Source organism: Leucoraja erinacea, chromosome 33, assembly GCF_028641065.1.
Source record: "Leucoraja erinacea ecotype New England chromosome 33, Leri_hhj_1, whole genome shotgun sequence".
NCBI classification, from domain to species: domain Eukaryota; kingdom Metazoa; phylum Chordata; class Chondrichthyes; order Rajiformes; family Rajidae; genus Leucoraja; species Leucoraja erinaceus.
In genome coordinates this window covers 16,949,826-16,962,891 of record NC_073409.1, presented here as the reverse complement: position 1 = coordinate 16,962,891, position 13,066 = coordinate 16,949,826, and positions in this window count along the sequence as shown.

Below are 13,066 nucleotides of genomic sequence, written 5' to 3'. Positions count from 1 at the left end.
TATTTTAAAACCAACTGTTTATTGACAACATACTGTAGGATCTAAAAGTGTCACACTGTCACTGTCAGGTAGTCATGGTCCTCTAATCGTGGGGGTGGGGAATTGGAAGGGGAGGGGGGGGGGGGGGGTGAAATAGGGGCCTCTGCATCTAAATCCGGCCCTGGGGGGTACCTGGAGAAAACCCACACAGTCACAGGGAGAATGTGTAAACTGCAAACAGACAGCACCTGTAGTCAGGATCGAACCCGCATCTCTGGTAGTTTAAGGCAGTAACTCCACCTCTGCCCCATCATCCTGCACTGATGCCTCTTCCCATTAGAGCTGAGGCAGGGGGTGGGGGGGAGAGATGGATGTTACCAGACCACAAGCTTGCCCTGCGCCCCCCTCTCTTTACAAAATCTATAAAGTCGCCAATGTATGTGCCTGTGTGTTTAGTTGCCCACTCCGAAAACTGATGAGTCAGCACACACCCTGGGCAGCAGACTATCTGACCATAGTGTGAATAATTATCCTTAACTTTACACAATAACTTAAAAGTAAATTGAAAAACAACACATGCTTCAGCGAGGAACCACAGTCCACTGTTTAATAATTCAGAAATATTAATGCAGTATAATGGGATTACAATTGTCAAGTAGCAGAAAGGAGCAAAGTTGAAGATAAATTATTAATAGACTCTAAATAGTCTGACTAAAGAACATGGATGAAATTCAATGCAATGTCAAAGAATTACTCTCAGAAAGAAAGACAAAATTAGCTGCAATGAATAGTGCACAGTTTTGCTGCAATCCCGATTCAAACGTTGACGAAAGCACCAGTATTTTAAAATGTCGAGCGTGCAGAGTGTGGGCTGTTAAATATGTCAGTGAACTGCCATTGTCTGCCTAAAGCTCCATTTAACAGATGGATCATGGCACATATGGGAGAGTTGATGGGTAATCTTGCCTCAGTGAATAGCAGGGACACAGTGCTGCCACCATGTGAAGGACGCTAGATATTACAGCTCGATAAAAATGCTGGAGAAACTCAGCGGGTGAGGCAGCATCTCTGGAGCGAAGGAAATAGGCAACGTTTCGGGACGAAACCGCGGCTAGCTCAGCCTTGATTTTTTTTTTACAGTTACAATGGTTCAATGTGTAGGAAGGAAATGCAGATGGTGGTTTAAACCAGTGAAAGACACAAAAAGCTGGAGTAACTCAGCGGGTCAGACAGCATCTCTGGAGAAAAGGAATAGGTGACATTTCAGGTCAAGACCCTTCTTCAGATGATTCTTTATTGTCAAGAATGCACAGGCCAGTGAAATTATTTTGCACAACCCACAACGCCATATTTTGGCACCGTTTACGAAGGGGAAAAAAATTGTCCAAAGTCCAAACTTGTTAGTGTTCAAGAAGGAACTGCAGATGCTGGAAAGTCGAAGTTACACAAAAATGCTGGAGAAACTCAGTGGGTGCAGCAGCAACTATGGAGCGAAGGTGATAGGTGACGTTTCGGGCCGAAACCCATCTTCAGACTGATAGGGGGTGGGGGGGGGGAGAAGGAAGGAAGGAAAAAGGGAGGAGGAGGAGACCGAGGACGGTGGGATGGGAGGATACAGCTCTAGGGTTAAGGAAGGGGAGGAGACAGCGAGGGCTAGCAAAATTGGGAGAATTCAATGTTCATGCCCGCCAGATGCCGGCTACCCAGGTGGAATATGAGGTGCTGTTGCTCCATAGATGCTGCTGCACCCGCTGAGTTTCTCCAGCATTTTTGTGTACCTTCCAAACATGTTAGTATAGTTTAGTTTAGTTTTATTGTCACGTGCACAGGTACAGTGGGCTTGTACACTCTGGAGTTTAGAAGGATGAGAGGATATCTTTCTCACCTCAGTCTTAAATGGCCTCCCCTTTATGTAAGACTGTGGCCCCTGGTTATAGAAACATAGAAAATAGGATAGAAACATAGAAAATAGGCAAGAGGTACTGAAGTGTGAAAACGCACACCTCCACATTCAGGAACAGTTTCATTCCAGCTGTTATCAGGGAACTGAATCATCCTATCATTAACTCAAGAATGGTACTGACCTATCATCCACCTTATTGAAGACCTTTGAGCTATGTTTAATCGGAATGTATTGGAATTTATCTTGCACTATTCACTTTATGCTGTATCTGTACACTGTGAATGGCTTGATCATAAGCATGTAGTATTTTCCGCTGCCTGGTTAGCGCGCAACAAAATAACTTTCCACAATACCTCGGTGCACATGACAATAATAATAATATAAACTAAAATAAACTATTTTCAGATTTCTTGAAAATGTTTTATTTTACCTCGTCTTCCCATTAATACGCAGACTTTGAGTATACCTTGCATCTGAGTTTCTGACCTTTTTTAGGATAGGTTAGAGATACAGCTTGGAAACAGGCTCTTCGGCCCACCGAGTCTGCACCGACCAGCGATCCCTGCACCTGTTCACTCATACATGTAACAGCACAGGAATAGACCCTTCAGCCCATCCAATCTATGCTCACCACCAATTTACCCGAATATTACAGTCATCCCGTTTTATTCAATGGGCAAGGCCCAATCAGCAAAGCAAACTCAACTATCTTGTTCTCCAAAAAGAACTAGTATTTTTTATAAATGTTGGCAGTAGCTCTTGCAAACCTGTTCTTCATCTGCGCGAGAGATTCTACAACTTCAGCTGCTCTCCCGAAATTAATAATAACCCTGTCTCCTTGCCAAGTCTCCTTCCTTTAAAGTGCTTCTCCATCACAGATAAACTTAAGGGCCTCTATCTTCCACAAGTGAACACAGAACATCACTTACCCGTATAAGGAGAAGAGACAGTGCCTTAGATAATAGTGAGCAGCTTTGAAATTAAGTGCTTTCAAGAGTCATGGAGGGATACAGTGTGGAAACAGGCCCTTCGGCCCACCTTGCCCACACTGGCCAACGTGTCCCAGCTACACTAGTCCCACCTGCCTGCGCTTGGTCCATATTCCAAACCTGTCCTATCCATGTACCTGCTTCTTAAACTGTTTGGATAGTCCCAGCCTCAACTACCTCATTTGGCAGCTAGTTCCACACTCCATTTGTGTGAAAAAGTTACCTCTCAGATTCCTATTAAATCTTTTCCCCTTCACTTTAAACCTATGTCCTCTGGTCCTCGAGTCACCTACTCTGGGCAAGAGACATAAATTAAAAGCCACAGAACAAAAAGGAGCTGGAGTAGACCCCCCCCCACCTCAGGTTACCCACTGTTCAATAAGATCATGATCAATTTGCTGCAAACTTCATCTCCTCTGCTGTGTCATATCAAACCACCCTCATAAATTATTTTTTTTTTAGTAAATCAGCATCTGCAGTTCCTTGTTTCTACATTTGAGCTGCACAACACTGAAAATGGGGGGAGGTTTAAAATATGGATATAATATACATTCTTTGCTGGTATGTCACCCAATTTGCTATTCATAGTTGTTCTAGCATCTTATGTAGTTTCATTTATAATTTTACCCTGTTCCTTTCTTCTACTTGAAACAGAGTTGGCCCAATTGCATAGTTCTACCATAAGGCTGTCACAAACTCTGATGGGCTAAAAGGCCTCCTCTAATGTTCTATCCAGAACATCAAGAATACTGAAACAGGAAGTTCAATTCTGGGGCCATTTATCTCCTTTATTTTCGATCATTCACTCTATATCTTCATTATTCTGCCAATCACAACAAAAAGTGTTTGTTTTGAGATGAAAGCTTTTATTTTTGTCCCCAGTCACTCCACAACCTACCTTATATGTTTGAAGCTCTCAAAATGGAATCCATCTTTGGTAGGCAGGTGCTCAGGCATCCATAGTCATAAGTTCATAAGTGATAGGACCAGAATTAGGACATTCAGCTCATCAAGTCTACTCCACCCTTCAATCGTGGCTGATCTATCTCTCCCTCCTAACCCCATTCTCCTGTATTCTCCCTATAACCCCTGACACCTACTATTCAAGAATATGTCTATCTCTGCCTTAAAATAAATCTCTCCCTCCTAACCCCAAGTGCACTCTTTTGACAGAGTCATTCGGTGTTGTGTGGATCTGATGGACCTCCACAGAGTTATGCGCTGATTAGACATACATCAGTCGGGCACCAGAGATGTGCAGTTGGTAAATGCACAGTTTGGGAAGTTAATTTTCCTGTAAGGACCCAGAATTTCCATTCCACTGGAAGCCTCACTGTTGAATGAGATCCATTAGAACAACTAATTAATCTGTTGCCAAAATATACATTGGTGATTTTTTTTAGTGATTCATGATGGGGATCAACCTCTCCATCCGTGTCGCTGGTGGACCAATATTGTGGACCAACTTGCAATATCTCCAATTTGCATTGACATGGCATATTTATCAGCCCAGGTTCATCTCTGTACACTTGTGCTTCCCACCACTGACTGCACTTCACCCTGCCTCGGAAACGCAGTCAGCATCATCAAAGACTTGTCCCACCCTGGTCATTCCTCCTTCTTCTTGCTCCCATGCAATAGAAGGTACAGAAGCTTGAAAGCGCTCAGGAACAGAGCGGTACAGCGGTAGAGTTGCTGCTTTACAGCGCCAGAGACCTGGAATCGATCCTGACTACAGGGGTTTGTCTGTGCGGAGTTTGTACATTCTCCCTGTGACCATGTGGGTATTCTCTGGGTGCTCCGGTTTCTTCCCACTCTCCAAAGACGTGCAGGTTTGTAGGCTAATTGCCTTCTGTAAATTATCCCTAGTGTGTAGGATACAGCTAGTGTACAGGTGATCACTGGTCGGCGTGGATCAGGTAGTCCATAGGGAGTGTTTCCACATAGTATCTCTAACCTAAACTAAACTAAACAGCCTCTTCCCCTGTGTTATAACGCTTTTGAATGGTCCTTCCATAGGCTCGGGAACTGCCTGACTCACCTCTACCCCATTGTGGACATTGGACTTTGTCTATGGAGCTGGCGGTGCTGCAATGCTGAGAACTGTATTCTGCACTGTGTACGTTCCACTTTGCTCTGTCTATTGTACTTGAGTTTGACCTGATTGAATTTGTGCACAGTTTATCTGATCTGTTTGGATAGAATGCAATACAAATCTTTTCATTGTACCTTGGTAACAATATATACAAACTGAGTATTATTGTTAACAGTTCCAAGGACCAAGGCTTGATTCTGGGTGACATTGGGTGCTGTCTGTGTGAAGTTTGCACAACCTCCCTGGGACCAGGTGGGTTGGCACCAGGTACTCCGGTTTCCTCCCACAAAGCTACATGTTACTTGGCTTTGGTGAATTGCTCCAAGTGTCCAGATTGATGGGAGGAGAAGCAAGAGAAGTTGGTGGACACATGTGAGAGAGGGTAGGTTGCAAGGAGATCAGCAGGGACTGGGCAGATAGATGTGTTCTGAGAGTTGGCAAAGACGCAATGGGCCGAATGGTCTATTTTACAGATACAGCACGGAAACAGGCATTTCACCCCATACACCAACACCACCCTACACAATAGGTACAATTTTTACATTTTTACCAAAGCCGATTAACCCATGAACCTGCTCGTCTTTGGAGAGTGGGAGGAAACCGGGGCACCTGGAGAAAACCGACACGGTCACAGAGAGAATGTACAAGCTCCATACAGACAGCACCCATAGTCAGGATCAAAACTGGGTCTCTGCCGCTGGAAGACAGCAATTCTACCACAGCGCCATTATGCCGCCCCCTAATGGCCATCTCTTTTTATGTCATAGAAATCCTGTCGGCCCTTTCGTCTCCTCTCGCTCCATCCCTCCCCCACCCTGGTCATCTTACTAGTTTTACTGTTGTCCTGTTGAATTCCTGTCTGCATAATTTGCCCACAACCAACAATGGCCTATTGTGTGCTCCACATTTCATTAATTATCGTCACTTTTTGCATATCTTCTATTAATTTCTCCTATGTACCATCTACATTTCTCGTTCCCGTTTCCCCCGACTTTCAGTCCAAAGAAAGGTTTCAACCTTAAGAGTAGCTAATTAATCTACCACTGTGTAGGTCTTTGGAGTGTGGGAGGAAACCGAAGATCTCGGAGAAAACCCACGCGGTTACGGGGAGAACATACAAACTCCATACAGACACCAACTATAGTCGGGATTGAACCCGCGTCTCTGGTGCTGTCACCGCAGTATAGCCCCTGTCCCACTTTCATGACCTAATTGGCGACCTCTGCCGAGTTTGCCCTTGACTCGTACTCGCAGCATGGTCGCCAAGAGGTCGTAAGAGGTAGTAGGAGGTCGTAGGTCACTCTTCCTCAGGCTCGTGAGTGGTCTCCAGGTACTCGTGGCCTCAAGTAGGTCTCGGCGTTTTTTCCAGCCTGATAAAAAATGTCCACGAGTAAAAAAAAAGGTTGGCATGGAAAAAATTGATACTTTTTACACGTAGGTAGGTCGTAGTAGATCATGATAGTAGTCGTAGGTCGGTAACTGGCCCGAGAAAAAAAATGCAAACATGACTTCATTTTATCATGTGATCATTTCCACTCATAGCTAGTCGTAGTTGGTCTTAGGTGTAGATGACTGAGGTCGAGGGGGGTGGTTGTAGGAGGTCGTAGACATAGACATAGGAGGTCGTAGGAGGTCTTTTACTTTGGCGAGTCAACACGACCTTGACATTTTTTTCAACTCGTCTAAGGGTCTTCTAAACTTGTGGATCAGGTTGTCCAAGTGGGACAGCCCCTTAAGGCAGCAACTATACCGCTGCTCCACCATGCCGCCCATAAATGTTAACTTTATTTTTCTTCCTGCAGATGTGGCCGAACCTGCCGAGTGTTTCGTGCAATTTTTGTTTTTATTTTAATTTATTGAAAAAAATTCAGGTCAGAGGCCCTTCATCAGAATTGAGAAGGAGAGAAATGAAACATTTGCACTGTGGCTGCCAAAGTGAAGTCATGTCTGCCTCGCCATTCTAAACCCAACTAATTGTAGAATAGTAATTCTCGGTTTAATTGAGACAGGCTTACCTGATACTCTTTGTCATTGGGCAGTGGAAGAACGTTTACAATCCTAAATTGGAAACTGAACAGTTTTGCTTAACAATATGTTTCCTATTTCATTTTAATAATCAGAAATGAATTCAAGATGCTCTTTGTTTTCAGAGACCATGTCTCCGTGCTCCTTGTATGGGTAGGTGCCGGTACGGGTTCATTTATAGATGGTGGTAGCTCCTGGGGTTATCAGAGATGCAGCAGTACTTAAAAATCAGGAGCTTAGGCAGAGGGAAGAGTTATTATTAATATCAAGAAACATACATCCACAGACAAACCACAATTAAATCAAATTTGAAAAATGCTATTATATCTTCTATTATATACTGGAGCAGAGTGGCTAAGATACGCGAGTAGTATGTAAAAACCTGACTTGATTGTCCTGGAACATGAGTTCAAATCCCACCATAGAATATGGAGAATTTAGGTCCAGGCTATTAAATGAATCTGGAATTAAAAATTAGGAAATTACAGCCATTCCATGAAAATATCACTGGATGGATTTAAGAGAGTTAGACAGAGCTCTAGGGGCTAGTGGAATCAAGGGATATGGGGAGAAGGCAGGCACGGGCTATTGATTGGGGATGATCAGCCATGATCGCAATGAATGGCGGTGCTGGCTCGAAGAAAGGGCCGAAGGGCCTCCTCCTGCACCTATTTTCTATGTTTCTATGTTTCTAAGATATTTAGTTTTGTTAAATGTCATTACTCACAAAGTTTGGGCTAAACGTGGATATTTTCATAGTGTTTGGTGGATTATTTGAGAAAATTAATTTATAGCTTGGAGATCCATGCTCCAAAGAGTCAAATGTGTTCTGGGTAAGATTTATGAACTGAGCATTTGTAAATGGGGAAATACCTGCAATCATCATTAACTGATTTTATTTTTATTTTTATACCAGGTTCATTTTATAGTCTGAACCTTGGGTGGCACAGTGGGTAGAGTTGCTGCCTTGCAGCGCCAGAGGCCCAGGTTCGATCCTGACTGTGGGTGCTGTCTGTACAGAGTTTGCATGTTTTCCCCGTGTCCACACAAGTTCTCTCCATTTTGCTCACACATTCCAAAGATGTGCAAGTCTGTAGGTTAATTGGCTTCTCTAACGTGTTCCAAGTGTGTAGGATAGAACTGGTGTATGGGATGATCATTGGTCGGTGGGCCAAAGACTCTATCTCCTCGCTATTTCTCTAAAACTAACAGAGAATCTGTTAGTGCAATATGCTGAAGTAACTCAGTGGTCCAGACAACATCTCTTGAGTCTGAAGAAGGGTCTCGACCCAGAACGTTGCCTATCCATGTTTAGAGATACAGCATGGAAACAGATCCTTTGGCCAGCCGAGTCCGCGCTGACCAACAATCACTCGTACAACAGTTCTAACTGACACAATGGACAATTTACAGAAGCCAATTAACCTACAAACTTGCATGTCTTTGGAATGTGGGAGGAAACCGGACCACCCGGAGAAAACCCATGTGGTCACTGGGAGACGGTACAAACTCCGTACAAATAGCACCCATAGTCAGGATCGATCCTGGGTCTCCGGCGCTGTTATGCAGCAACTCTACTGCTGAGCCACTGTGCCACCCCAGAGATTCGCAAAGGATGCAGCTTGACTCACTGAGTTACTCCAGCACTTTGGGTCCTTCTTTGTAAACCAGCATCTGCAGTTCCTTGCTTCTACATCTGTTAGTACGAAACTTACTAAGCATGACACTGGAATGTTAACCTAGAATATGACTTCAAGCCACCAGAGTGGAAAGGAACACACACCTATGTTGCAAGCTAGGCATCTCATGTGAGCCCTGCATGAGTGTAAAGGAATGTTTAAAGCATTCATTAAATTCTAATAAAATGATCATTTCCAAGAGAAAAACATTGCCAAGCTAACCTACAAATAGATCAGTAGACCAGTATTGAGGAAATAGTACCATGAATCAAATCACTGTAGATGACACATGAATATTTCATGAAGCAAAATACTCAGAATGTCTATTATCTCTCATTTTGGTGATCAAAGTACAAAAAATAATAATGCAATGTGCAGTCAGTCAGCCAGCTCAAATCCGCAGTCAAACACATAGTAGAACATAGAACAATACAACACAGTAACAGGCCCTTCAGCCCACAATGTCTGTGCCAGAAATGATGCCACGTTAAACTAATCATCTCTGCGTGCATGTGATCCATATTCCTCCGTTCCCTGCATATCTACGTGCCTGTCCAAAAACCACTGTCGTATCTGACCCACCTACGACCCCTAGCAGTGTATTCCATGCACCCACCATTCTCTTCGTTAAAAATATCTTGCCCTGCACATCTCCTTTACATTTTGCCCCTGTCACACCTTGCCTTACAGCTGTGCCCTCTCGCCTTAAACATTTCCATGCTGTGAAAAGGTCCCGGCCGTCCACCCTATCTATACTCTCATGATGTAATATACTTCTGAAGAAGGGTGTCGACTCAAAACCATCGCCCATTCCTTTTCTCCTGAGATGCTGCCTCATCCGCTGATTTACTCCAGCATTTTGTGTCTGTCATACTTCTATCAAGTCTCCCCTCAGCCTCCGACACTCCAGAGAAAGCAATAATAGTGTATCCAGCCTCTCATTGTAGCTAATACCGTCTAATCCAGCCAGCATTCTGATAAACCTCTTCTGCACCCTTTCCAAACCCAGCACATCCCTCCTATAATGGGGTGACCAGAACAGCCCGCAATACTCCAAATGTAGTCCAACCAAAGTCCTCTAAAGTGCGACATGAATTCTCGACCCTTCTACTCAATACCCCAACCTACAAAGGCAATCATAATATAATAAATATATATATATATATATATGGACACAAAAAGTTGTAACTCAGCTTTATCGAAGCATATCATATACCTTGTTTTATCACTCGCTCCAGTTGCGTTGCCATTTTCATTACTCTGGGATCATTTTGATGTTTCCCTCAAGCCATGAGCATTGGTCCAAGGTTTGTCTGTTCCTGCAGTCCTGTCTCAAGCTCCACTATAACTTCCAAGCCGGCCTGGGTTTCCCTTCCTTCCACATTTTCCATTGATGGCAGCCATCCAGTTGGATTGACTTCCTCATGCTCCAATGTTGTCGCTCTGTCTCTCTCTGCTGTTGTAAATCTGTGAATGATCACATCCCAGTGGTGTTTGATGATTCAATGAAACATGAGGGAAGAAAGAATGAAGATGTTCCAACGGGGATGTGGTCAAAAGAGTCCCATGACCAACAGGACAATCGCCAATCACCACTTCACATTGACCAGAACTTTACAAGAGCTGAACAAAATGTCCTGACAGGAAACGTGGGCTAGCAAGCCTGCCAACATTTTAAAAAGGCCCTGGGGCGATAAGTAGGACAAACATTCTTTTCCACGATTCTTTTCTCATGTAATTCTGGGAGTGGGTACATGGAATGAGCTTCCAGAGGAGGGCGGCACAATGACACAGTGGTAGAGTTGCTGCCTTATAGCGCTTACAGCGCCAGAGACCCGGGTTCAATCCCGACCACGGGTGCTGTCTGTACGGGCTTTGTAAGTTTTCCCCGTGACCACCTGCGTTTTCTCCGAGTTCTTCGGTTTCCTTGCACACTACAAAGACGTACAGGCCTGTAGGTTAATAGGCTTGGTATAAGTGTTAAAATAGTCCCGTGTGTGTGTAGGATAGTGTTAATGTGCGAGGATCGCTGGGCCAAAGGGTATGTGTCCACACTGTATCTCTAAACTAAACGAAACTAAACTAAGGTAGTTGAGGCAGATACCATAACAGCTTATAGAACATAGAACAGTACAATACAAGTAAAGGGCCTGTCTCACGAGCATGCGACCTGCAATGCGGCAAGCGCTACCAAACCGGAAGCGGGGGCCGCGCGGAGGTCGAGTGAGTGACATGAAGTTCGAGCGAAGTTCGCGCGTGACGTACGGCATCAAGATGCTGCGTACGGCGTCGAAACGCTGCACACGCCCGTCGAGGCGGTGCGTACGGCGTCGAGGCGGCTGCGGGCTGGAAGGCCTTTGCCGCACGGAATTTTTGAACACGTTCAGTTTTTCGGAGCCCCGCGCGATGTCGGGGCCAGCTCTGCACAACTCCATACGGCTCTGGCGATCGAAGTGGGACCGGCCCCGCGAGGCCGTACAGCTCAAGCGACCACGTTAGATCGCGCTTGCCGCATGGAGTCGCATGCTCGTGGGACAGACCCTTAAAGGTCCTTTGGCCCACAATGTCAGTGACAAATATGATGCCAAAACCATCTCTTATCTAAGTGCATGTTATACATATCTCTCCAATCCCTGCATAGTCATGTGCCTATCCAAACGTGTCTGCTTCAACCATCAACTCCCACACCACCCTCCATGTAAAAAACTTGCTCTACATATCTCCTTTAAATTAGGCCTCTCTCACCCTAAACTGTGCCCTGTAATGTTTGGATTCTCCATCCTGGGAAAAAAACGGTTCTGACTGTCGACCCTATCTATGCCTTTCATAATTTGATATCCTTCTATCAAGTCTCCCCGCAACTCCGGCATTCAGGAGAAAACAATCCAAGTCTGTCCAACCTCTCCCTACACCTAATACCCTGTAATACTGACACCATTCGGATAAACCTGCATCCTTTCCAAAGCCTCTACATGCTTCCTGGAATGAGGTGACCAGAATTGCACGCTGAAATCCAAATGCAGCCTAACCAAACATCTTTAAAGCTGCATCACGAGTTCATGACTCTTATACTAAATGCTCCGATCTGTATGCCTTTTTTTTTACCACTCTATCTACTTGTGTTGCCACTTTCAGAGAGTTATAGACTTGGACCCCAAGATCCCTCTGTACACCAATGCTGTTAAGGGTTAATTGATAATATATTTTAATTGTATATTTTCCCCTTATTTCCCTCCTTGAACATATTCAGATTAATTCCATCTGCCATTTCTCTGCCCTTTTCTGTAGCCGATCGATATCTCGCTGCAAACTTTGACAGCATTCCTCACCCCCTCAGCAATCGTGGTGTCATCTGCAAATTTACTAATCAACCCATCGACGCTTGTATCCAAGTTATTTTTATATATATCACAAACAGCAGAGGTCAGAGCTCGAGTCTCTGCGGAACTCCACTGGTTACAGACCTCCAGCCTGAATGTTGTCCTTCCACCAGTCTACTGTTAATCTCATGCATCTTAATCTTCAGGATCAGCCTACCATGGGGGACTTTATCAAATGCCTTACCAGCATCCACTGCCCTACTCTCTTTCGATCTCCTTCATCACTTCCTCAAAAAACTCAATCAAATTAGTAAGACTCAACCTACCGTGTTCAAAGCCAATCTGACTGTCCCTGTTTAACCTGTTTTCTTTCAAAGGAGATTAAATCTTATCCCAAAGAATTCTCTCCCATAGCTTTCCATACCACTGACATGCAGTTCATTGGCCTAAAATCCCACAGATTCTTAAATAAAGGAAGAAGGGATGCCTGGTTTCACCCCACACTCCATAGGCTTGGAGACTAACAGATTTTTAGGTTAATTGGCTTTGGTAAAAAGTGTACATTGTCCCTAGCATGTAGGATAGTGTTAGTGTATGGGTGATCACTGGTCGGCACCGACTCGATGGGCCGATGGGCCTGTTTCCGCGCTGTATCTCTAAACCAAATTGTGGGTCGAAGGGCTTGTTCTTGTGCAGCACTGTTCTGTGTTGTGTGTCCTGTGAAGAATACAGGGGTGCAGGAAGGATGCAGTCTGTGTCTTAATTAATAAAATGCCATTCCCCCATCTCCTGGTGCTCAACTCAGCCCAGCAAAGAAAAAATCTACATGGCTGGTGCACAAGGCCAAATATATCGCTCCACCACTCCCCTGTGAGGGAGGGGAGGGCTGACTTCCAAACAAATAAACGGCAGCCGTCAACTCGCACATAAATCCCAGATTGTCTGCAAAAGGAAGCTCTTCGAAATGGCTAAGAGCAGACTTGAGGCATTCGAACAGAGCAAAGAGACAGAAATATCCCTGAGTGTTTTGAAATGCTTGTCTTAATTCCGACCAATTTTTGAAAAGGGTTTTGTAT